Source organism: Canis lupus, chromosome 20 (assembly GCF_011100685.1).
Source record: "Canis lupus familiaris isolate Mischka breed German Shepherd chromosome 20, alternate assembly UU_Cfam_GSD_1.0, whole genome shotgun sequence".
Lineage (NCBI taxonomy): Eukaryota > Metazoa > Chordata > Mammalia > Carnivora > Canidae > Canis > Canis lupus.
The window spans coordinates 24,791,864-24,818,707 of record NC_049241.1 but is presented as its reverse complement, the minus strand read 5'-3'; the positions used below and the strand labels follow the sequence as shown (position 1 = coordinate 24,818,707).

At 40.8% G+C, this 26,844-nt stretch overlaps 2 long non-coding RNA genes across 5 annotated transcripts in view; one reads left to right on the top strand and one right to left on the bottom strand.

Moving 5' to 3' along the window:
- The window catches only part of LOC119864665, a 46,852-nt gene extending 29,697 nt beyond the window's left edge, over positions 1–17,155 (top strand). For all 4 annotated transcript variants that reach the window (XR_005374782.1, XR_005374779.1, XR_005374780.1 and 1 more), the window contains 5 exons: positions 10,602–10,672; positions 12,169–12,242; positions 13,767–13,884; positions 14,079–14,155; positions 15,445–17,155. This is a non-coding gene — a long non-coding RNA (uncharacterized LOC119864665). The remainder of the gene's footprint in view (positions 1–10,601; positions 10,673–12,168; positions 12,243–13,766; positions 13,885–14,078; positions 14,156–15,444) is intronic.
- Positions 1–26,588, bottom strand: part of LOC111091282 — a 48,201-nt gene extending 21,613 nt beyond the window's left edge. Inside the window, exon 1 of the long non-coding RNA XR_005374783.1 lies at positions 26,306–26,588. This is a non-coding gene — a long non-coding RNA (uncharacterized LOC111091282). The remainder of the gene's footprint in view (positions 1–26,305) is intronic.
- Between the last annotated feature and the right edge of the window lie 256 nt (positions 26,589–26,844).

The window sequence follows — 26,844 nt, the reverse complement described above, 5'->3', positions numbered from 1 at the left end:
ATTCTTTTAGGAGAGACTTAAGTCTTCTTATCTGGTTTTGGAAACAGTGATGAGACCAGGTGACCTCTGCATTTTAATTCCAAAATGCAATATGTGAAAGTGAATTCACAGGATAAAAATTCCCAAAACATGTCAGCAATTTTATGCACTGTTACTTTTCTGCTCTAAATTCTGTAATGGTTCCTTATTTCACTCAGGGTAAAAGCACAGCTCTTACAGGGGCTTCAAGGTTCAAAGCTTCTGGCCCCATTGTGCCTTCTGGCCTCATCTCATATGACTGGGCTTCCTGCTAACTCCTTTCTGTTTCCCAAGCATGCAGGCATATGCTTGCTATAGAGCCTATGTTTTAGATGTTCCTTCTATCCCCAGATATCCATCCACATGATTCACTCCTTATCTTCTCCGAGGGTCTGCTAGGATTTCACTTTCTCAAGGAGGCCCTCCCTGACTGCCCTATTTAATCCTGCAAAGGTCTCCCTAATCTTCTTTGGGATTCCTGATTGCCCTGTTACTTTTCCCAAAGCATTTAAAAATACTATGTAACCTAATTATTACGTTATATCCCCCACTGGAATGTAAGATCCACAAAGGTAGCAATTTTTGTCTTCTTTTTCAAAATAAATACCACTTGCCTAGAATAGTGCCCTGGTACTAGTACATAGAAGGTGATAAATAAATAAATAAATAAATTAATTAATTAAATTTTTAACTTGTTTCTTCAAAAGATTCTACATATAAGTGAGATCTATGGTACTTGTATTTCTCTTTCTGACTTATTTCACTTAGCATAAATGCCCTCAAGATCCATCCATATTGTCAGAAAGGCAGAATTTCCTTTCTTATAGCTGAATAGTATTCCATTGTTTGTATATATGGGTGTATGTATGGATATACACCCATACATACACCCATATATACATACACACAACCATACATCCTACGTTTTCTTTATTCATTTATTCATTAATGGATACTTAGGTTGTTCCATGTTTTGACTATTGTAAATAATACTACAATCAACATGGGTGTGCAAGTATCTCTTCAACATAGTGATTTTATTTCCTTTGTATATATACCCACATGCAAAATGGCTGATTCGTATAGTAGTTCTATTTTCAATTTTTTTGAGGAACTCCAGAATTACTCACCAGCTATTTATTTATTTATTTAGATTCTATTTTTTTTTTCGAGCAGTAGATCTTTTACCTGAAACCAACCTCTCTGATCCTCCTGTGATAGGAAAATTCAGAACTCTATAGAGATTTTGTGTGGACAGTTAATTGGTTCAATTTGGGACTGTCCTGGTTAGAAAGAAAGAAAGGAGAGAGGAAGGGATAGAGGGAGGGAGGAAGGGAGAGAAGAAAGAAAGGACAGATGGAAGACAGAAAGAAAAGGAAGGAAGGAAGGAAGGAAGGAAGGAAGGAAGGAAGGAAGAAGAAAGAAAGAAAGAAAGAAAGAAAGAAAGAAAGAAAGAAAGAAAGAAAGAAAGAAAGAAAAAAGAAAAAGAAATCTTTTGTATTTGTCAAGAGAATAGTGACCACTTGCAAAATCACAGAGTAAATATGGTTCTTTGCACTGGGCCAAATAGTGGAGCTAGAGAGATTCTTATAACTCAGATAATATATTCCTCTGTTCAAAACCATCTAGTGGTTTTGTTATCTCACCATTAAGTCCAAGCTCTTATCCTGATATATGTCATAATTTGCACTTATCAGTTTGGTTAGGCTGGAACTACTTTCCCCAGGATCTTCTTCCCTAAATGGTTCTGGGTCAGATTGGCCTAAGAGGAATTTGTTTGAGATTTGGAAGGCAAGTGTGTAAGTGTCATTACTCTTGGAAGGTCTTTGCAGTCAAATATGGTAAATGACAAACATAGATGTGTTCTAGGTGGTTTTTTTTTTTTTTTTTTTTTTTTTACTGTCTTCTGCTCTATCCTAGCTCCTCATCAACAACTGTCTGAAGACCATCTTCAGATGCTTATCTATGGACACACAGAGATGGTGGCTATGCACAGTCTACAGCTTTCTGTAGACTCCTCTGTCAGCTCTTCATAGTCCCATCCCAACAGCTGGATGTGCCTGGCTCCTCCTAGATCCCCCTTGCAAGCTCTGTCTTATCCACCTTTACCAGGTCTAGTCAGTGACTCTTCTCTGATATCCAACAACCTCTTTAAGGCTGTTACTTCCCCAGCCCCTCCCACAATGTATAAAGTCTAATTCCCATAAAAAGCCCTGCTCCAAAAATCCTCATAGTGGTTTTGCCTCCCTGGCTGAATCTAAATCCCAAAGAGGTAGGACCACCCTTGGTGCTTCCTCTGCTTAAAATGTTTCTGCAGATAGTCATAGGGCTCATTTCCTTACTTCCTTTAGACTACTGTTCAAATATGAGCCTGGAATGGCATTCCTGATATAAAATAAGAACTCTTCCTCCACTCTCTGCATGGCTCTATCTCTGTTACCCTTGGTAATACCTTTTATCACTTTGCAGGTTATTTGCTACATGCCTTCCTACAAGCAATGGATACCTAGAGTCAACCTAGGCATTTAGGAGGTCCTTGGATATGTAAATACTCATATTTCTAGTTTCATTACCCTCTAACTGAAATTTAGCATTTCCTTCAACTATACAGTTGAATTTACAGACAGTAAATCCCATGGTTTAGCAGCGCTTGACTTGTTATCAACAAAAAGTCATGAATGTGTTTTACCACATTATAGTTGTCAACAATATCTGAAATATTATTTATGCTCATCACTTTGAAATTGTGGTAGTCATTAGGCTTGCAGTAAGATTACATGTGAGTGAAGCTTTCCTGTCCAGAGATGCTCACAAGACATAGCTGGCCAATTATAGAGAAGCTCTGTGCCTGGTTGGCAATCAGCCACCAAATAGTGAAATCATGGCTTCTTATATTGGTAACCCAGCCATCTCATTGCTTTCTAGTATTTCATACTTACAGTGTTAATCAATACATAGAAGGAGTTGTTTCTCTTGTTTGTTAAAATTTTATAAGACTGGACAGTCCTATTAAAAAGAAAATAATAGGTCCCAAATGGAGTCACTTATGCTAAGCCCAATGCCACCAACCTAAAGGTTAACTTAATTACAGTTTCAGCTCTCTCAAAAATGGAATCTTGAACCAGTCCATCAGGAAACACCTGATCAGCATAGGTGATCTGCCTAATAGACCCCTGCCATCTCCTAAAGGAAGTGACCTTGCAATAATCAACTTGATTTTTTAAATTTTTTTTTTTTTTTTGCCTAGTATAACTTCCTTGTTCCTGCTCCCTTCTGCCTATAAAAGTCTTTCATTTTGTACAGCTCCTTGGAGCTCCTTTCTATCTGCTAGATGAGATACTGCTTTCTTCATGAATCATTGAATAAAACCAATAAGATCTTTAAACTTTACTTAGTTGAATTTTGTTTTTTAGCCATTCAAATGAAAATTCTTTTTTTTTTTAAGATTTTATTTATTTATTCATGAGAGACACACACACAGAGAGAGAGAGAGTCAGAGACACAGGCAGAGGGAGAAACAGGCTCCATGCAGGGAGCCTGGGTCTCCAGGATCACCCTCTGGGCTGAAGGCGGCGCTAAACCGGTGAGCCACCCGGGCTGCCCTCAAATGAAAATTCTTAATTCTTTATAAGGCTGCATGGTCTTTTTAACAAGACTAGGCATGAAGTCTGGGAATAAAGACCAGGTAAGTTTACACACAGTGGATGGCTGAGATAATTATTGAATTGTGTTACTTAATTTATTGCAGATAGACCATGCAGTAATGTGAGGTCAAGCACAGTGTTGCAAGTTACTGAATTTCAATACAATTGTTTTTCTTTGAATTCTATGTATTTTGTTTAATACATTTGAAAATACTATTTTGAGAGGGCATCCACAGTCCTTACCAAGTCTGTGCGATCTCTGGCACGAGAAGAGGTTAAAATCCTACACTAGAATGTGAACTCCAAGACAGTATAGACTTTTTCTCTTTTGTTCATTGCAATTGTTCTTTTTTTTTTTTTTTTTTTTGCTCAGAAATCTACCACTTGGTGATACTTGATTAATTTCAAGAGTAACCTAAGGCCAGATAGAACTCTGTTATTAATATCCTCTCCACACCTTGATATATATCCCTTTGCTTTTCCTGAGGGCAGCCCTTCCCTTTATTCACTATTGGTGGCATATTCACCAAAGAAATTGCATCCTTTGCTAGTCACTGGAAACAACATTGCTGAAGATCCTGCCAACAGGTAAGGTCTTTTCAGGACACAATGCTAGACCTTCAAGACAGCCCTATTAAAAAACAAAAAAAAACAAACAACAAAAAAAACTAGAACAAAATACTCTACAACAAGAAAGAAACCCAGTAATAACTTGTATTTTGGGGATTTCCATTTTGCTTTTTTTCCTCCCATGAAAGAAGCATAACATTGTATTCTAAATTGGCATTTTCACTGTTTTAAGAACATTGACTCAAACTACCTTCTGTAATATAGATCTCAAAAATTCCGAGATGACAAAATTTTCTCTGCTGAAGACCCCTGGAACCAGAAGAAAGCTCTCAGGGCCCATAATGCTCTACTATTTGGATAAGAAACTCTTGAACACTTCTCACATTAAGAGAAGAAGCCCTGGGAAAAAAACTGCAGTTTTTAGCACTGTGGTTCATTTTAATGAATGCAACCAAGACACACTAGTCAAATAGCACAGCTACAACATGGCCTAAGTAGTAATCCCATCACTACTCCCTCTGTATGCAAACTTTCTAAGGTACTTCCAAACCTGCTTCCTCATTTGACTTCCCAACATCCAAAAAGACATGGACTGAGCAGTTCCAAACAGATTAGAAGAACCTAGTTATGGAACCACTTTCTAACATAAGTGTAAGAATATATACATAAGAATACATAAGAATAAACTCAAAATGGATTAAGGAACTAAATAAGAGACCTGAAACCCTAAAAATCCTAGAAAAGAGCATAGGTTGTAGTTTCTCTGATATCAGCCATAGCACCATTTTTCTAGATATGTCTCCTAGGCAAGGGAAACAAGCAAAAATAAACTATTGGGAATACATCAGAAGAAAAAGCTTCTTCACAGCAAAGGAAACCACCAGCAAAACTAAAAGATAACATATTGAATGGGAAAAGACATTTGCAAATGATGTATCTGATAAAGGTTAATATCCAAAATATATAAGGAACTTACACCACTCAGCACCATAAAAGCAAACAATCCAATTAAAAATGGGCAAAAGATATGACAGATATTTCTCCAAAGACATGCAGATGGCCAATAGAAGAGATGCTCAGCATTACTCATCATCAGTGAGAGGCAAATCAAAACCATAAAGAAATACCTCACACCTGTCAAAATGGCTAAAATAAAAAACACAAGAAACATCAAGTGTTGGTGAGGATATGGAGAAAAGAAGGAAACCTTGTACACTATTGGTGAGAATGCAAACTGGTGTGGCCACTGTAGAAACAGTGTGGAGGTTCCTCAAAAAATAAAAAATGGAACTACTATATAATCCAGTAACTGCACTACTGGATATTTACCCAAAGAACACACACACGAAAAAATAATTCAAAAAGATATATATAGTCTTATGTTTATCACAGCATTATTTATAATAGCCAAACTATGGAAGCAGCCCAAGTATCCAACAATAGATGAATGGATAAAGAAGATATGGCATATATACATATGCTATGGAATATTACTCAGTGATAAAAGAATGAAATCTTGCCATTTGCAATAACATGGAAGGTTCTAGAGGGTATAATGCTAAGTGAAATAAGTCATTCAGAGAAAGACAAATATTATATGTTTTCACTCAGATGTGGAATTTAAGAAATAAAACAAATGAAGAGAAAAAGAGACAAATGACAAAACAGATTGTTAAATATGAGAGAACAAACTGGTGGTGGCCAAAGGGGAGCTGAGTAGGGGAATGGGTGAAATAGGTGAAAGGTTTAAGAGTATCATGATGAAAATGGGGTGATCTATGGAAGTGTTGAATCACTCAATTGTACACCTGAAACTAATATAACACTGTATGTTAACTAGAATTAAAATAAAAATTATAAAGTACCAAAAAGTTTCTTTTAATTAAAAAATTTAAAAAATGTTACTTTTAAGTAAAAGTAATAATTACTTTTAAAAGTAAAACTAGAGCAGCCCCAGTGCCTCAGTGGTTTAGTGCTGCCTTCAGCCCAGGGTGTGATCCTGGAGACCTGGGATGAGTCCCACGTCGGGTTCCCTGCATGGAGCCTGCTTCTCCCTCTGCCTGTGTCTCTGCCTCTCTCTCTCTCTCTCTCTCTCTATGTCTCTCATGAATAAATAAATAAAATCTTTAAAAAAATTTAAAAAATTTTTAAAAAGTAAAACTAAACTTTATTTCTTTGTTGATTTTGTGTAGACAAAGAGAATGGAAATTAATGCTTTCCTATGTCTGTCTATAATAAGAAAGGATACATTAAATTGGAAAAGAACCCAGTTGCAGAACCCCAGTTTCCTATGATGGAACAAAATGATGAGAAAGGGACTCTTCTAAGAGAATTACATTAAATCTGATTAATATCTGATTAGTAGTACTCTCATACCTGAGGATCGTAGGAAAGCTAAGGTATATTAAACGATCTGTATTTTCTTATAAATATTTTGAGAAGAGAGAACTAACATTTACTAATTTTTAAATTACTCCTAGACAGTGTGTTTGTTGCTATATAAATAACCTGTTTGAATTTCCCCACCTATCCTAAGAGGTCAATATTAGTGGTACTGAAGCCTAGGAGAGTTAGGTGTCAACAAGGTCACACTCTTTCCATCATAATGTGCTCCTCTAGAGCTCACAGAATTTCCCAGACTTCCTATCTCATACAGTCTTCATGATTCTATTATTTATTTAGGGTGGCTTAAAAGATTATATACATGTATTTAAATGGGAAATTTTGCATTGTTGCTGGTATTAACTTGTGATAGGTTGTGATAGATTGAGGGTAACTGTACCACTTGTGATAGGTTGAGGGTAACTGTTAAAGTAAATGCAATGGAAACAGGATAGGATTAGCACATTTTAGCCAATGCTGGTTGTCAGTAGAAGTTCCTTTGTTTTTTTTAAGTTTTAATTTTTAAAAAAGTTTTTATTTAAGTAATCTCTACACCCTATTTGGGGCTCAAACTCACAACACAGAGATAGAGAGTTGCATGCTCCTTCAACGGAACTACCCAGACACCAAGTTTTCACTAAAAAGTTCCGAGCCTGAAGTTGACCCTGCTAATCAGAGAGCTAACAAGTCCTGGAGATAAGGCATAATAAGCCATAATTAATGTATTAGTTTGCTAAGGCTGCTATACACAGTATCAAAGCCTAGATGGCTTAAATAACAGAAATTTAATTTCTCACAATTCTGGAAGCAAGAAGTCCAAGACCAGGGTGTTGGTGGGGATGTTTGCTTCTGAGGCCTATGGTGGCTTGTTGATGGCCATCTTCTCCCTGTATTCTTACAGATCTTCCCTCTGTAATGTGTGTATCCAAACCTTGTCTTTGACAAGGACACCAGTCATACTAGATCAGGGCCCACTCTAATGACTTTGTTTTAACTTAATTACCTCTTTGAAGACCCTATTTCCAAATTCAGTCACATTCTGAGGTACTGGTGGGGGTAGGAGTTTGAATTATGAATTTTGGAGGGACACTATTCAGCACAGAGCAATTAGGACCAAAATGAGACCTTTTTCTTGGATTGCACGGGTTGAAACAACAGTGAAAAGAACTTTCTCATTATGTGATTCAATGTTATTTATTATCATGACCCAGAATCATCTAAAATCGTCTCCTGAACCACTGGAGGTTCTTGCCCACGCATGGAAAACATTATACGCTGTACTCTATTGCAGATATCTTTGTCAGATGCTGTGGGCAGATCCCCCTGGCCCATGCTGGATGACACCTGACGTTTTTGTAGAGTTTCCTTGCACACAGCTGGCTTCTGAACTTAGGTTGAGGGCTTTAATGGCCCACAGGAGCCTGCTTGACTGGCTTGCAGGAGGAGGTATGGGCCTGAGTGCAAGTTCATATCCCTAGGAATGTGGAGGTGGTGGATATTCCTGCTCTTTTATGACTTGTAGGGCCAATTTCAAGGCAATTCTACACAGTCCCTTAAAGAGCCTCCTGCAAAACTGAGCCCCAGTACCCAGAGCAGCAAACCTGCTCATTCACATGCCATGATTACCATTCCTCTCCTCTCTGTTTCATTCCTCTATGTCCTCACTGTGCTGCCTGGGATTTCTGCCCCAAATTAACTACTTTCACGTAAATCATTTTCTTAGGGTCTGCTTTTGGAGAATGCAACCAAAAAGCATATATATGGTTTGCCATCTAAAAAGGAATAAAGAAATAACACAAAACAAAGCTATCTACTTGCTCTCATTTCTGGATAATCAACCCAAATCCTACATTACTTTTTCTTAGAGCAATGATGTCAAATGCAGATGTAGAAATAGGCATGGAGATTGAAACTCCAGTAACCAAAAGTCTTGAACTCAAGTCTTGATCACCTTCTTTGGTGACTCAATCTCCCTTCTTGCTCTGAGAAATTGAAATGTTATGTTTAGCATGGCCTTAGAAACCATAGTGGGTGTGCTGAAGTTATCTTTTCTTTCTGGTCTTTGGACAATTTGGGAGATAATTTGATTACACCTTAACTTCCTCATATTGACTAGACTGGCTGGAAGTAGATTTTCTGATGATAAATATAAAAGAAACCCTTTTGCCAGGAAAGACAGAATAATCTGATTGATCATTTTACCTAAAACCAAAGGGGTTTGCTGAGGATGTGTAGAGTTGACTTCAGAGCACAATGTAAACAGAATTTCCTTCATGGTGTCAGAACGTTCTCTGCAGAAGTTATGTACAATGTCTTTCTAGATCCACAAATAAAGCAACAAACCATATGAAGTCATCTAGGTTTCTTTTCTTTTCTTTTTTTTTTTTTTTAAAGATTTCATCTATTCATTAATGAGAGACACACATACACACACACACACACACACACACACACACACACACAGAGGCAGAGACACAAGCAGGCTCCATGCAGGGATGCCTGACGATCCTAGGTCTCCAGGATCAGGCCCTGGGCTAAAGGCAGCGCTCAACTGCTGAGCCACCCGGGCTGCACCAAGGTTTCTGATTCCCATAGAGCTTTAAAATAAAGTGTCAATAAGAAAGGATAGAGAACGATATATTGAATGCCACTTACAGTATAAATTTATCTTAACAATGCCACAGCTTCCTTCTCCTTTCAAAGAAATAAAACAACACAAATGTGTCCGCAACTCTCTACTACATCTCTTTATTCCAATTCCAACACACAGATAGATTTTGTTTTTATCTTGGATTTTGTTATCATCCCCAAGGATGTCTTACTATTTTTACTACACGTGCAGTATCATGAACTATATAATATTGTTTTACATATTCTTAAACTTTCTGTAAGTGGATCATTCTGTTTGCATCATTTTACAACTTGACTTTTTTATATCCATTATCATGTTTTAGGGATTTATCTATGTTTATATATGTAATTTAGCTCACTCTTTTTAACTGCTTTAAAACATTCCACTGTACAAATAAGCCACAATTTGTTTTTCCACTTCCCAGCTGATAAACATTTAGGTTATTTCCAATGTTTTTCTATAACACATAATGGCTTTACAAATATTCCTGGACTTAGGTTCTTTGTGCATATGGGCAGAAGTCTCTTGTAAGATATATGCCCAGGAGTGGAAATGCTGGGTTATATATGACGTGTTGCTTCAACTTTATTAAAGACTGCCAAATTGCTCTGTAAGGATTAATTTATAATCCCATCAGCATGTGCAAAATTTCTTTCCCCCACACTCTCAACCCACATTTAATATTGACAGACTAAAATTTTTGCCAACCTGAGGTCTGTGAAAAGTATTTCATTCTGGTTTTAGTTTGCATCTTCCAAATTACTAGTGATGGGAAGGGGTTATTTATACCTCTTAGATACCAATCTTTTGTGGTTTATATGCATCACATATACTTTCTCCCAAGTGAGTGAATTTCTTTGCACCTTACTTTTGAATGGAAGGTCTGGATTTTAATGTAGTCAATTTTATCAGTCTTTTTCTTTACACTTGGTGCTTTTTATGTACCATCTAAGAAATCCTTTCACTAAGGTCATTCACACATCCTCCTACATTAATTCTAAACATTTTATATTTTTACCTACACAATTAAGTCTAGAATCCACTTGGAATTAGCATAGAGAAGAGCTCTGATTTAATATTTTTCATTACAGGTACTCAAATGTCCCAGCATTAGTTATTGAGAAGACAATTATTTTCCTGCTGCTTTGCAAAACCACTATTATCATAAACCAAGTATTCAGAAGTACATGAAGATAGTTCTTGTTCTCTAGTCCATTTTGTTGGTCTACCCATCTGTGTACTACTTCCACAACATTTTCATTGCTATAGATTTATAATGTTGACATACACCAGGGCAAATATTTTCCTCTGCATTCTGCTTTACTCTTAATCATGATTGCTTTGGCTTTTTATAGCTGTTTCCTCTTCTACATGAATCTGAGGACCAGCTTGGGTAGTTCCATGAACAGTCCGGCCTGTTAAAATGGTAATTATGTTTTTTGAATTTATGGATTAATTTAGGAATAATTAATACTTTTATGACATCAAGTTTTCTATCCATATCTCTATTTATTTTATTTTTTAAAGGCATTTCAACAACATTTTATTTTTTAAAAGATTTTATTTATTTATTCATGAGAGACACAGAGAGAGGCAAAGACACAGGCAGAGAAAGAAGCAGGCTTCCTGTGGGGATCCTGATGTGGGACTCCATCCCAGGACCCCAGGATCATGATCTGAGTCAAAGACAGATGCTCAATCAGTGAGCCACCCAGGTGCCCCAATAACATTTTATAATTGCTTTTATGTAGATGTTACATTTTTCAGGTTCCTCCCAAAGGAAGGCTAAATAGATTCCACATCTTGATAGGAAGTATCAAGGTTATAGAAGAGTATATGAGACCAGAAACATGCTGTGGCCATTTTGGAAAATACACTTTGCCACAATCTGCCCTCTGGCTACTGTAATTTATATCCCTCTCATATTCAAAGCAGTTTACTCCCTCCTCAAGAACTACAAATTCTACTTCCATTATGGCTTCAATTTCAGGCTCACAGTTTAAGACTTTGCCCTCTAAATCACACTTATATGCAGCTGAGGCTTTTTGGGTTTGGTTCCTCAAGTAGGGCTTCTAGGGACAGTTGCTATTGATCTTGAGTCTTGTGAACTTGAGAAACAATTGGGCTACAACATATATATGGAACATATACTGATGGGACAGGTATACAGTAACTGCTATAGATCCTTCTCTTTCAAAAGGGGGGAAATGAGAAGCACACAGGAATCCATGCTAATTTTGAAATCCAGTAGGGTACACGTTGCCATGTACTTGACTAAGTGCAGTACTTAGTCTGACAATTGTGCACCGTGGCTCTTGCTTGTACTCTCCAAGTCTTCTTTCCTTTTCTATTAATAATGGCCCATGTGACAGCTGAACAGTTTTCTCAGTCTACTTTCTGCATGTAAAATGTTAACTAAACTTCCCTTTCCAGCCAAGCTGATATAATTATTTTAAAAACCTTGTGAGTTTCTTATGAATCTGTGCATTATGAATACATTCCATTAGACAAAAGCTACACCCACCAGTCTTGTCAAATAAGCCCTTTTCTACCTTGAGCTTGCTGTAAAATTTCTAATGAGCACTCTTCAGGTTGTTTGTTCTATTGGTTTACAGAGGATCTGGGGAGCATTCCTGAAAGATCGCCAGAGGGTCTTTTGGGTGAGCAAAGCAGTTCTTGAGGCACTGCCTTGGGTCTTTCTGAGGTTCTAACAAAGGGTCTAACTATCCAGTCCTGGTTTTAATATTTGCTCCGAGGCTATTTCAAAATTTGAAACTACTGAGAAGGCTGGGAATTAGAAATCATTTTATTCTTGAACACATCAAGTCCTGGCTCCTTTATATTTCTTCTCAATGTTACTTGAAATGTGAATAATTCCTTTTTTCTTCAAGGTCATCTTTTTGCTTTCTCATTTTATCACAGATGATAGGAAGAAGCCAGAAGACACTTTCAAGATGCTGCCTGAAATCTCCTTAACTAGATCGTCCAATTAGTTGGTACGTCATCAGCTTTCCACATTGCTTCAGGAACGGGATTCCTAAACTTTGTCTCATGACATAACAAGGACTTCTTTCAGTTTCTGAAAATATTTTTCTCACCTTCCTTTAAACCTTCACAGATAGCTTCATAGGGTTATCAGGCATTCTTTAGTGGTCTCTTCAAGATCCTTTAGGCTTTCACTAACACTCTCCTGAAGGTTTTTACAATTTCTGCCCTCTACCTTGTTCCAAAGTCATTTCCACATATTTTAGATTTTTTGTTGCCACTGCATCTCACTTTTGGCACCAAAAATATACTCTCATGTTAAGCTATATAACAAATTACTCCAAAAAATAGTGGCATAATTAGCCAATTATTTTGCTCATGAATCTGTGACGTGGGTTGGTTTTGGCAGGAATAGTTCTTGTTTATTCCACTTGACATCAGCTGGGGCAGCTTGAAGGCTGTGGCTGGAATCACCTGATGGCTGATTCACTCCCATATCTGGTGACGGATGTTGGCTATTGGCTGAGACCTCAGTTTGACTGTGGAATGAAATACATTCCACAATGTATACAATACTTTATATATTTATATAAAAAATATATAAAAATATATATATATATATTTATAGTCTGTTTGCGTATAAAATTGCTTCTTTATAAAATGGGAGGTGAGTTCCAAGGGCAAATATCCCAAGAAAAGGAGAGCATCAGAAGAAAGCTGTATGACCTTTTAAAATTGAGTTTTGGAAATCCCCAGAATTATTTCTCCTGTGGCTGAGGCAGTCACAAGTCCCATCAAAAGCAGAAAAAAACAGATTCTCCCTGTTGATGAACAGTTGCAAATTTCTGGAAGATCATATGGGGAATCCTGGTGTGCCCTTTTTATGGAAAACACATTTTACTTTAGTTACTATTTTATATAGAGTTGTTAGGCAGGTTTCTCTCAAGGTGACATTTGAACACATATCCATGAAAATGAGGCAGTCATGTTTATGCTTGGGAAAGAGCAGTGGAAACAAGTGCAAAGACCCTGACGCAGGTTATGATTGATGTATTTGAATCAGTTTGGCTGAGAACAGATGAGCAAAAAAAAAAAAAAAAAAGAATAGTGTTAAGTTCAGAGAAATAACCAGGGGCTTATTATTTAGGGTCTTGGGTCTTGTAGGCCATTGGAAAGATTCTAGCTTTTACTCCAAGCCATGAGAAAGGTGTGAATTAACAGAAGGGAGACATTATTGGCCTTAGGCTTTAAAAGGATCACTTATTGAGATACGATGCTGCATGAGTTTGTATTATATTTGTTATCACTGTGAAGATGAGCCATATAGAGATAAATAGGAATGAAGTTTATTGCTACACACCCAGAGAACTCAATTATATTTAAGCCAAGAAGGTAAGTTATAAATCTTAGACTCTTGTTAATGTCTTTCTAAAATCTGTATTTGGTTTAAAGTTGAATTTGTACCTTTTAGGCATCACTAATAAAATTTAGCACTCTCTAAAACCAAGTGTTTTCTAATTTTGAAACTTTTTTAGGTATGGGGTGACAAGTATGCCGGATATCTCTTCTTTGTCCTCTAGATCCATTACCGTTTCTATTGTGTTGTCTGCTTCAAGAGCTGACCTCAATGTCTCTTGGACCTCTGACTTCAAGGTAGGTATAGCCAATGAAAAGTTCTAGCAGGAGAAAGGGAGGAAGGGAAGTGAGGTCAGGATATTAATTCTTGTAGTCCATTTTGACAGCTCCTTAATTGTATCTTAATATAAGGTCACAGCTTCTCTCAAAGGAGCTGTTCTATGAGACTCTTTTTTCAGTCCTGGTCACTTCTATCTCTCTCTCCCCTGCAGGCTAACGTGGTGGACTTCACTCCTGCTAGTCCTCCATTGATGCACTCTTCTCTTTGGTTCTCCATACCCACACCACTGTAAGTAGATCCTTTGCAAATAAACCCTTCCCAAATAATCTTTATTTTGCATGTGCCATCTGTTCTTTTTGGGACCCTGGGATGATATAGCAATTCTTAAGCTTTAAAAATTAAAACTAGGGCTCTTATGTATTTAATTTTGACTTACCTCTCTCCTTCTTTTTGTCATTTCTTCTTTTGTTTCCTCCTAACCCTAAAACAATGGGAGTAGAGGAATATGTCAGACATGCTCAGAATTTGAAGAGGCAGTTTATTGAAGAGTACAACTCTTCAAACTTGGATGTAATATAAGCAAATACATATCCACTTATAGGTGTCTGGGCATCAAAATCCATGTGAAATTGGCACATTTATTTTTCCTATGTTAATGGGGAGAGGGTAGTGGTGACCTCTTATGTCCTACCACCTCTATTCCTCATTCCCACCAACTAAACCTTTTAAACTATATTGCCACTTACGGACATTTTATGAGGACATTGAATAGAGGGCTAAAAGAAGTGAGCCACACTTACATCTGAGGAAAAAAGCTCTAAAAACATGTATAAAAGCTCTGAGGTAGGGACTTGGGAGGCCAGAGCTTCATAAACCCTAAACATCCTAACTCTTACAATTGAACTTAACATTAGTACATTTTCTCACTTGGTTCTTAGGCCATTGTATTTCTCTCTTGGTTTGCCGATCTTCTTCTCTGCTGTCTTTGACTTTTTCCAGAGAAGAGAATTAAACAGAGGATCAAATAGTCAAGATTTCAAACACATGGTGCATTTTTTCTTTTCTTTTCTTTTTTCTTTGGAAATTATTGTACATTATTTCTTGACTGAATGGGCTTACTTGGACAAAGCCCAATAGTGGTCTGAGTAACTCCTTAGTCAACAATTGTTGAAGGACTGGCTATATCTTTCCTAAAAGAGGCCAATTCTGCATTTGGCTTAAAATGGCATTTGGCTTTCGGGCTCTGAGATAGCTTCTTATTCCCCTATGAAAGGCCCACGAAACCTGAGAAAAATACAAAAACGTAAACAATAATAGAAAGCCTAATGGAAATAATTGTCCCAGTGGAGTTGGACCAAGAAAAATCCAGGCAAGATTTCCTTCATGGCAAACTCAAGCTGGTGATGTACCAGAGCGGGCCAGAACAAAGGAGGGATGGCGAGTTGCTGAGAGCTTATCTTTGCTGTGCTACAAGTTAAGAGCAATGTTCCAATGACACCGCCTATATAACAAATTACCTCTAAAGTTAGTGGTTTCAAACAATGGAAATCATGTTTTATCTCTTGCAATTTTTGTAGGTCAGGAATTCAGACGAGGCACAGCTTGGCTCTGCTCCATAAGTTCTTCGAACCCCAACAGGATGACTGGAAGCCTGAGGCTGGGATCTTCTAATGGCCCATTCACTCACATGTTCAGTGGGTGATGCTGGCTCTTGGACTGGGCCCTCATTGGGATTGCCAGGCAGAGCATCACATAGGCCTCTCTATGTGGCATGGGCTTCCTTAAAATATGGTGGCCGGATTCTAAGGGGAAATGTTCCATGAGAGAAGGAGCTATGCAAAAGTTGTATTGACTTTTTTAATCTGGCTTTGAAAATCACTCAGTGCTACTTCCAGCACACTGTACTGGTCAAGACAGTTACAAGGGTTCAATTAGGTTCAAAGAGAGCAACACAGATCCCCACTGTTTGATGGAGGAGTACTACCATGTAAGATGCCAGGTGGGATGAGATATAATTGGTGCTGCCATCTTTGGAAAATACAATCTGCCAAGATGGGGGCTGTCAGGTGAGATGGCCTCGGTCAGAACTCATACTGTGCTACTTCCTAACCATATGACCCAGGGCTTGTAAGTCACTTGACTTCTCTGTACTGTACTTCCCTCATAGGGTTGGTGTGAAGATTCAGTGAGTTATATGATAAGCAATGAGGATAGTACTTGGCACATATTTAGTCCTAAAAAATGTTAGGTCTTACCATATAATGTAACAGGAAGGGTGCTCTGTCCTTGCCATTTATTTCCATCTTCCTATTCTCTAGGTGAAAGGGAGTGTCTTTTAGCACAAAACAAGTTAAATTACACCATGAGAGATGGCTCATAGTGGCACAGAGAGGTGGGAGTTGTTAGTCTGCTACATTTTCTTTCCTTAAAGAATCTGAAACCCTTAGCCTGGTCCTTGGAGACCTACAGGAAACTGCTCACTGCAGGAAAAATACGATCTGCTACAGATAACGGCTCCCAAGTTAGATGGCCATGCTCTGCCAGTTACTAAGTGTCTGATGGTAGAAGCTTGCAGGATAGAAGAAGCAACTGAGACCCCTTGAGTGGGAAGATAGATGAAAGGAGGAAAAAAAGAAAAAAAGGAAGAATTCTCCCATTTCGGAACCTAATTTTATATGTCTCCAAAGGTAACATAATGTGTTCATAATGCCCGACTAATGAGAATGGGTTTTTATGGACACAAAGGTTGTACTTGCATGCTTTCTAGACATCATGGACATAGGGAAGTTGCTGCTCTACCTCTCTATTCACAGGAAAAGCCACCAAAATATTAACACTGGTGCATTAAAAGTGATTCTTGTTTTATTTTTAAAAAATCTTTTCCAAATCTTCTACTATTTCATAATTCAAATAAATACTAGGGGGAAAATGTCCTCCTGATACACAGCAGCTGTGCTTGCACATCACTAATGCCTCTTAGTATCAGTTACCAACACACGGACATCAGCATTTCAATGGAAAGAAATGGGCCAAATCATCCTCTGCAGCTTCCTTTTCTTAAGAGAGAGAAGAATTTGACAAGTTTCTTCTGAACCTAATTCTGCAGAATCACCAAGATGCAGTGATTTACAGAATGGAAAAGACGTCACTTTCATGGCCAGAGTGGAGTGACCTTAGTGCCCCCCAAAGCCCCTCCAGTTTTTCCTGTTGACATTTGCTGCAGAACACAATGAATTTTCCAGTGACCCAGCTCCCTGTGCCTTGAACAAGATTTCAGTAGAAACCACCGTAGCCCATAAAAAATACAGGGGTGGGAGCGGGTCATATGAAAGATCGCAGAACGCAGCCAAGCTGCACCTCACCCCTCCCCTCTACAGCTAACAGCACACCCAGAGGTCCTTAGGGAGGGGTGAGTACAATAAGAAAACACCTGTGAATTCCTTGCAGAACTCCCCCGATGGCTACATTCCACCCTTTCCTCTTTTATAAAAGATTCCATTTGCTCCATCTCTGACCCCAGGGCATGGACAAATGGATGGAGGCCTGGTGTGGCTTCTCTGCTTTTGGCTGTGTTCCCCGCACCAATTAATCACTGGACCTCAGCCTGACAGGCTCAGCTCTCTGCTGCTGCTCATCCTCTGGCTGTTCTGGTAATTACTCCAAAGCCTTCCCCAGATGCAAAAATTTCTCAATGTTTTTTCTTCCCCACCTCTCCAACTCATGTGCTGGCTACTGCACAGAGAGTGGCCATGGCCTCCTCTTATTTTACCATCTGGAGTCAGTAAGGAACCCTGAGCATCCAGTTTGAGTTCAGGCTGTGTTACCTACTAGCTTTACCACCTTGGACTTGTCACTTCCCTATCCCCTATCCTTCCTCAACCCTGGAAAGAAGATAATAGTAACTAATAAGTAGCAACCTTGCCATCTTCAAGGAATCATTGTGATAATCTGATCAGGGGTGATTCTTAACTCTTCCTCATTTTTTTTTGCCAAAGATCTTTTTGGCAGTCTGGGAAGCCACAGATCCTTTTTTAGAATTGTGTTTTTAATGCATAGCATACTTAGGATTGCAAAAGACAACCAAGCATATTGAAATACAATGACTGGATTATTAAAATCAATTGATATAAAAATAAATGTCTCTAGCAATACCTTAAATAACAAGATTTAGCAGTTAGTCTGAGGACTGTATGATTTCTAACTAGTATGGAAGCTAAATGATATGTTCAGATATCTATAACAGCAGTGATGTGATATGAAAATATTTGTGACTTCATTTCATGATAAAGTCACAGGTACCTTTTGGACTGTGGTTTGTTGCTTGTATTCATAATTGATGGAAATGCTAAATTCTAGTTAGAAATTTTTAAAAATATTTTATTTATTTATTCATGAGAGACAGAGAGAGAGAGAGAGAGAGGCAGAGACATAGGCACAGGGAGCCTGATGTGGGACTCGATCTCATACCCCAGATCATGTTCTGAGCCAAAGGCAGACGCTCAACCGCTGACCACCCAGGTGCCCCTCTAGGGAGAATTTAATGAAAAAATGTTTTCCCCTTCAAGTTCATAGTGCTCTGAAATCTGTTCATGTTTTCTTGAGGGGACATGGACATCATGTCAAGAAATTCTAATACAAATAAATGAGATAATGTATGTGAAAATGCTTCATAAACTGTGGGATTTGATGCATGTGAAAGATGGAGAAAGACAACCCCTGCCCCCCCAAAAAATCCCATCAGGTTCAAGTTTTCCTGAGTCTTTGTATTTCTTCTATGTTGGCTTCCTTCAAGAATTTTTTTTTAAAGATTTTATTTATTTATTCATGAGACAGAGAGAGAGACAGAGAGACAGAGAGACAGAGAGAGAGGCAGAGACACAGGCAGAGGGAGAAGCAGGATCCATGCAGGGAGCCTGACATGGGACTCCATCCTGGGTCTCTAGGACCATGCCCTGGGCTGAAGGCAGCGCTAAACCGCTGAGCCACCGGGGCTACCCTCAATAATTTTTTAGAGGTTGGTTGGGGGAGAATGATCTTTACAACACGTGTCATTAATATACACCTGAGGACTGAGGCATCATGTATAGAGTTAGTACATTATATTCGTTATCCTCAGGTTAAGCAAGTGTGTCTCTAGCTATGGTCCCTAACACATCTATTAGAATGGCCTAGGCTGGGGAGAGGGTAGGCAGTTTACATTTTAAAGACAGAGCTTTTGAGACCCTGCCCTGTCCTAGTGAATCAGAAGTAGCCCCAAGTGACCTGTTTTTTTCTCCCTCCTCCTCCTTCACCTCCTTCTCCTCCTTTTTAATGCATACTGGATGATTCTAATACACACTCAATTCTGAGAACCTTTTGATTAAGGGAAATTGCATCTATTATTATCATTCTTACTTGGAGAACCAGAGCTGTTGTTGGGACAGAGGATGGAAAGATAACTTTCTAGAAATTTTTCAGCTTGATTACTACTTGAGCCAACATCAAATAACCAGAATCCATGCTCCAATGGTATCCCATAATCTTTTCCTCAAGTATCTACCCCAATTATGATGGTTGGAAAATAAACATCTCCACTCAAGGTGGAAACCCAATTCCACCATCAGCTTGGCACTGCTGGGATGCTTAGAAGAGTCAAGGGGTGAAAAAAAAAAACCCTCATACATAGGTATGCAAGTCACCAAAAGTCTGTGTCCAGCATTTTATCACAGATATATTTTGGAGTATTAGGAGATGCCCCAAGCCTGAGATATGCTAGATGCTGAGTGTTGCTTGCAGGAAAGTAAAGAGGGCCAAGGGTAGAGGGAGTCAGACCTTACCATAAGAAGCCTTATTTCATTTTGGTCACCCTGTCCTAGACACAAAGAGCCCAACCCAGGGACTCTGACATACCAGTACTCAGGGCTTGCTGATGCTTTCCTGGTCTCTGAGGCAGGGCGGATGGAACAGAAAAGAGGAGCATTGAAGGTGGTGCGATCCCTACAGAGGAGCTGCCTGGCTTGTTCTGTGAAAGTATTTTTTTCTCTACTCAAGAGCTTGATGGGGGATGAAGAAGAGATTTTGTCCTCCCAAAGAAAAGGTAGAGACAAAGAGAAATGTCAGTAACAATCTCCATCAGGAGGAACTGATGATTCGAAAAGATATTTTTGTTAGGTGGGAGAGGTAGGGGATATCCAATATCCTCCTTGGTGCTGAGGAACACACAAAAATGCTAGAAAGTATCTTTCTCAAATGCCCCTTTCTTTAAGATTTCAGCAAGCTTCTGGGAATGTTTGGTGTTTTCTCCATATGGCACAACCAAGAGTACTTTGAGGGGATGGTTATGGAAACATTTCAGAGCTCTCCTTGGCATGCACATTTGCAGGCTTCTCCTCCAAGTGCCAGGGATTTTGAGCACTGAGAAACATAGCAACATATAGCAGGAGCCTGGAGCACTGGGAGTACAACACTCTCACTGGCTGCACCAAACACTGCTTCTACTTCCCTCTCCCTACGCACCAGCACTTTTCCCTTCCACTTTGAGACTGTTCTGTTATGCAAAGACTCTAGGTGACTTCTGAGGGGAAGAGAGGACTCAATTTCTCTCATTTCCCTTCTACCCACATAAGCCAAGCTTCTTTTCCTTGTTCCATCTAAAGAACATGTGCTGAACACCTGGCTATCCCAAGTGGCCTCTTGCCTGCTTTTTGCACATTTAGGGGAGAAACAGAGCCTAAATCAGGGGGCAGCAAGCTGTGACCTGTGGACCAAATCCTGTTGTCTATTTTTGTAAGCAAAGTTTTATTGGAGCACAGCCATGCCCATTGACTTGCATACGGTCTATGGCTACTCTTGAGCTGCTAAGGTAGAGCTGAGTCGTTGTGACAGAGAGTTTATGGCCTGCAAAGGCAAATATATTTTCTATCTGGTTTCTAATGTCTGGCTTAAATCATGGAGTCACGGATCAGAGCAGCTGAAAAAGAGGAGATTCCAAGAGTTAAATGAGGACAGCTAAATTTCTCATCTTGAGAGCATAAAAGCAAGTGAAGTAGCTCGTTGTTTGCAATACAGTAAACAACACATACTGGACACTTGCCGTCTGCCCAACCACTGCACCAATCACTTTACATATATTCTCTCTTTTTTACAAGGCAGGTGCTCTTATTATTCTCATTTTATAGTGGAGAAAACTGAGGTCTAAAAATATTACATCACTTGCCCTGGCCATCCAATTAATAAGTGGTAGGGTGGGAATTGGAACCTAGGGAGGATTCCAGAGCCCAGAGTCTTGACCATGAGGCCACTCTGTGGAATGGCTTCATGTCCCAAGAGAGTATGGAAATGGCTGCTTCCTCCACTGCCCAGATGAACGGTGTGCTAAGTCTTAGCACTGGGTGGTAGGGGTAGCAGAATTACAGGAAATGTGGATTCCTTAAGGCTTTCATGGACTTCTGAGGCTGTACTCAAAATGTTCTGGTTGAAGGTCGGGTGGAGATGACTCCCTTGCCCAGTTGAAATTGCTTCCCTCTGCCTCATTTACCAGATTTTAAGAAGGAACCAAACATTATCGGTTGCATGGCTATTTGCTATTTTGAAAATTTGTTGGGGGATGAGGTTGAAACATTGAAAATTTAAGTCCAAATTGACATAATAAGGAACACTTTTAAGAAAGGCTTCTGTGTGAGCCTTTCATCTAAAATCTCAGACGACTTCAGGAGTAGTTACTATTTACTCTCTTCTATGACTCCCTCGGGGACCATAATGGATTGTGGCTACTTCAAGACTTGAAGAGTTCCTTTAAGTTGTGTAATATTTTTCCCGGGTCTTTTTGGCTAACACAAGCACTTCACCAACATCTGGGGGGGAAATATTGTGCACCAATTTCTCTCTTTGTTTAGAGTGGCCTTGACCTAAATTGGTATTTTAGGCACAGCCTGGGTTCCCAAAACTGTTGTTTATGCTACTGGACATAGTTAAAAGGAAGAAGAAACAATCCCCAAGGACAAAGTCAAAGCAAAATAGCATCTAATTCATAATCTCCGTGTAAGGTTCGAGGAGCTCAGGTACACAAGACATTGAGCCCAGTGTAAGCTACGGGAAAGGTGGTTCCACGCTCAGCTCTACTCTAATAAGCGCGTTGGATATCTTTGTATCCCATCAACCAACCATTACTCGTGAAAATGACCATGAGTCAGCCCTGACTTGGTGCCAGCTCTGGATGAGGAGCTGTACCCTGGCCTCCAAAAAGTGTAGGATCAAGAGGGAAACTTTGAATTTATATCTCTTTTTTTAAATTTTTATTTATTTATGATAGTCACAGAGAGAGAGAGAGAGGCAGAGACACAGGCAGAGGGAGAAGCAGGCTCCATGCACCGGGAGCCCGATGTGGGATTCGATCCCGGGTCTCCAGGATGGCGCCCTAGGCCAAAGGCAGGCGCCAAACCGCTGTGCCACCCAGGGATCCCTGAACTTATATCTCTTTTTAAATCTCATCCTATTACATTATTCTTGGTATAGGCTTTATAATGTACATCTTATGTCATTCAGCAACGCATGAAAAGATGATGAATGAGCACGTGCTCAACAGTTCTCTAATGAAAGGGTGTGTGGACAAAATTCACCGTTTTGCATTCCTTATCTGAGCATTTGATTAGCACTAGACTCTCAGAGGGTCAAAAACTGGAATGTCCCAGGGGCCAGTGCTTAAGTGCAGAGCGTGTGCTCCTTCTAGACAGAGCAGCTGCTGCTCCAGTCACCCATTTTCTGGCCCACTGTCACCATGTGGAAACAAGTACTCAGCTTGACCCTATCTTTAGATTTTTTTCAAAAGTAGCTGAAAAGCTCATTTTTATGTAAAAAATCATGATGTATGTGTGAAATCTCACGAGACTGAAATATTGGAGACATTAAGCAGTCCTGTGCTCGTCAGAGAACTCTACATCTGTTGGCCAGATTTGGCCCTTGAACCTTCAGTTTGCAACCTCTACCTTGAATGCTATACCCCCCAAATTTCCACGGTTAAGTAAACTTGCCAAATGCAACAGGATGGGGTCCTTCTTAAATGTTCTTAATGCAGGCTGGTATATTAAATATCCTCAGAAATAGTACAAGAATGAAACTTGTTTAGCTTTTTTTAAACCACTGTTCCCCCAAATCATCAGCCTGTGGACCCTCCTTGTTCCCACATTACAACAAGCTGCAGAGGTGTAGTTGCTAAGAACATACACTGGGCCATAGCTGAGCTGGGCAGTCTTGCTACTATTACTCTCATTTTATACATGAAAGCAATGGAATCCGTGCAAGGCTAAGAAAATTGTTCAGGGTCATATTGCTAGTGAGCGACAGGCTCTGGGTCAGACTTTAAAGCTGAAACTGTTTCTACTGCATTTCTGAAAAAGCTTGAGGATTTTGTTTTCTCTACAGCTGGCACAGTAACAAATTCAGGATTCAGGATTGGTTCTTTAGTTGAACTGTTTAAGAAGAAAACTCATATCCCCTAAAAGTATATCAATGACACTGGTTCTAAAAGCGACACAGGGGCAGGGGTCTCACGTTCTAGTATCACCTCCCCTAGGGAAGCTTTGTGGATCCTCTCCTCTTCCACCCTGCCTTGCCCTGCCCTGAATATTCTGAAATGGCTCCCCTGGCCCTCCCTGCTCCTACCCTCCCCAAACCTCATCACCTTTCTCTCCACCCAGTGAAGGCCCTGATTCAGCAGACCTTGCCTAGCTCCCTCTGCAGACACCCAAGTGGGAGCCAGAGGGAGGGGTAGGTCATGGACTGGGATGAACAAGGAGGTCTGGGAGGTCCTGCTCTGTAGGGCGGAGGTTTGGAAGCAGGCTGGGCTGGCTGGGGGTGCGGTCAGGGCTGAGCAGGGTTGAGAGAGGCCCAAATAATGGCCTGGCCCCTGTTAACACCATTTGGACACCAGATGCAGAATGAGGGCTGCCATTTGGACAGCCTTGAGCCAAACACCATTCCCAGGAGTGAGGGATCCATCCCCGCTATGTCTTAAAGATCCCCAGAGAGGCTTCTTCATCTCGAGAGGGGAATTCACTCCTCCCTTGGCAATCACTCCCAGGCTTAACTAACCAGCCTTAATGGGAGAGAGTTCATCCTAGCTTCCAGAGAAACTCTTCCTGCTACGTTTCTTCTCAGAGTCTTTCCAGATCCCCTGAGGGACAGGAGTCCCCGCCCTCCACATATTAACCTTTGATAAACTTGGGGGCCACAGAGGGAGTAGCTCGGAGCCTGAGCCAGAACATGGGTTTGAGTCTCAGAGCATTAATGAGCTGTGTGACCTTTGGGCAAGTTACCTAACATTTCTGTACCTCAGTTTCTTCTATAGAAGGAGGGTAAAAACTCAGTACTGTCAAGAGAAATGGAAGCATACAACCATACAAAATCTTGCACATTGATACCCAGAGTGACATTGATAAAAATCCCAGCGTGGAAACAACCCAAATGCCTATTATGGATAAGCAAATGGAGTATTACACTGTCAGAGAAAGGAATGAAGCATTGGTGCATGCTCCAACATGGATTAGCCTTGAACACATGATGCTCAATGTAAGAAGCCAGCTACAAAAGACTACATGTGCTACGATTTCATTTATATGAAATGTTTAGAATAGGCAAATCCATAAGAGATAGAAAGTAGTTAATGGTTACTTAGGGCTGGTGGGAGAGGGGAATGAAGAGTGGGTACGGAGTCTCTTTTTGGGGTGATGAAATTTTCTAATGTTGACTGTGGTTACGGTTGCAAACTCTGAATGTACTAAAAACCACCCAGTTAAATACTTTAGATGGGTAAATTGTATGGTATGGAAATCATCTCTCAATGAAACAGTAATTTTAAAAAAGGAGGAAAACCCCCACGGAATCCTACATCATAGGATTATTGTTCACATTAGGTAATACAATGCCTGTAAAATGTTTAGCACAGTGCCTGGTAAAGCCATCAGTAAATGCTATCTTCAATAATAATAATAACTAACATATAGTTACACTTACATCCTATATTATCGTATCACATAAGCAATAATTATGATACACAATATTATATGCAACTACACATTGTTATTATTTTTTAAGATTTTATTTATTTATTCATGAGAGATACAGAGAGAGAGGCAGAGACATAGGCAGAGGGAGAAGCAGGCTCCATGCATGGAGCCCGATGTGAAACTCGATCCTGAGACTCCAGGATCACGCCCTGGGCAGAAGGCAAGGTGCTCAACCACTGAGCTATCCGGGCATCCCATGTAACCACATGTTAAATATAAATTGCATTAGAATAATTATAAAATAATTATAATTTTCCCTTTGTCTCCTCTTCCTCTTAAAACTTTATGATTTCGGAGTGGTCCTCCAATTTTTGAAACACTATTAACATTCTTTTTGAAAACTACGAATATTGTGTCTCATAACATCTATAACACATTGTCATAGTTATCTATACTACATCTGTAAGACGATTGCTATATATGTTCATATTCACGTATTTCAGGCTCTATGAAGGACTATAATACACCATACGGTGCTTGGCATCACTCTTAAGAAACCTTCTATTAGTAGTCGCATTCACCCCGGGACTCCTCTCCTTCTCCAACCTTTCTGAATTTGGCTCGCTTTCTCCAGCTCTTTGCAATGTTTCCCGGCCTCTTAGACAATTCGGAGGGAAAACAGCTCTGAGTTTGGAGAAATTTAATTACAAGCAGGACTCCCCTTCAACTGCCTCGCGTCGCTGCAACCAGACACCAGGAGAAAGCACCCAGCGGTGCGCTCCCAGCCGGGGAGCCGGAGGAGGCGGCGAGGCGCGGGGGCTGGGGGGCTCCCCACGGCCACCTGCGGGGGTGGTGGAGGTGGTGGTGGTGGGGTGGGGGGCTCGGGGGTCCCCTTGCAATCCCGGGGCGCCCTCCCTCAGCTGCTCGCTGCAGCTCAGGGGGTGGGGGGCCGGCTGCGCTCCGCTGGCCCCCGGGGAGGCGGGGAGGGGGCGCGCGGGGAGGGGGGCCGATGCGCGCAGGTGTCTCATTTGCATTCAAATAGCAGCCCCCCCCCTTCGCCCCCCGCCCCGGGGATCCGACAACAAAGGCCTCATTGAAGCCAGGCCTCCGCCTTCCGCGGGCCGAGCTCGGATGGGAGGACGGTCTCCCCGGGAGGCCATCGCTCCCCCACCCGGAGCTCGCCCCGATTCGGTCACGGGTGACCGCGGGACTTCTGAGAAACGCCAGCTGGGCCGCTGGCCGCGACTTCAGGACGGTCGCCCACCGCCGGGGCCGAGGTCCCCTGCAAGCATCTCCTCCCCGCTGGCCCTGGGGCCCCGCCACGCTGCAGTTTCCAGAAGCACAGCCCCCGGCACGCGCTCCGGGCCGAGGGGTGGCGGGACCGCGAACGCCCCTGCCATCCCCCCACCGCACCCGGCTGCTGATCTGAGGCCTGAGCCGGGCTTAGTTTTCATACCTGTTGGGCGGACTTCAAGGAACAACCTGATTTTGCAGCTGTCTTTAAGGAGCTTGCAGGTGGTGCGTGCCATGGTGGCAAGGTTCTTACAATGCTTTCTTCTCATGGACTTTCTTGCAATTGTATGCACACACACACACACACACACACTTAAAAGTGCTTCAAAGAGAAACAAGGAATATATTTAGGAAAGCTCCCCCACCCCCACCCCCGGAAACTGCTAGAAGCAAAGTCATTTAGAGGGAAAAGCTTAGCAAATTGGCATCACAGAGTATCTGAGCTGGACTCTGTGGCTATAATAGGGGCTGGGGTAGTCTTGCTGCTTCTCCGTGGGGGGGGGGGGGGGGAGGAAAATGCTAGTGCAAGCATGTCCCCGGGGTGCAGGATCGCTGAGTGCATGGGGGGCTGCAGCCCTTTTGCCCTGGCCCTGCCCATCCCTGGCACAGCCCCAACCCCCAAATGGCCAGGGCATCCTTGAGGAAGGCACAGTCTGCTCAGCCATTCATGGGCGCTCAGGCTGTGGCTCTCAGGGACCCAGC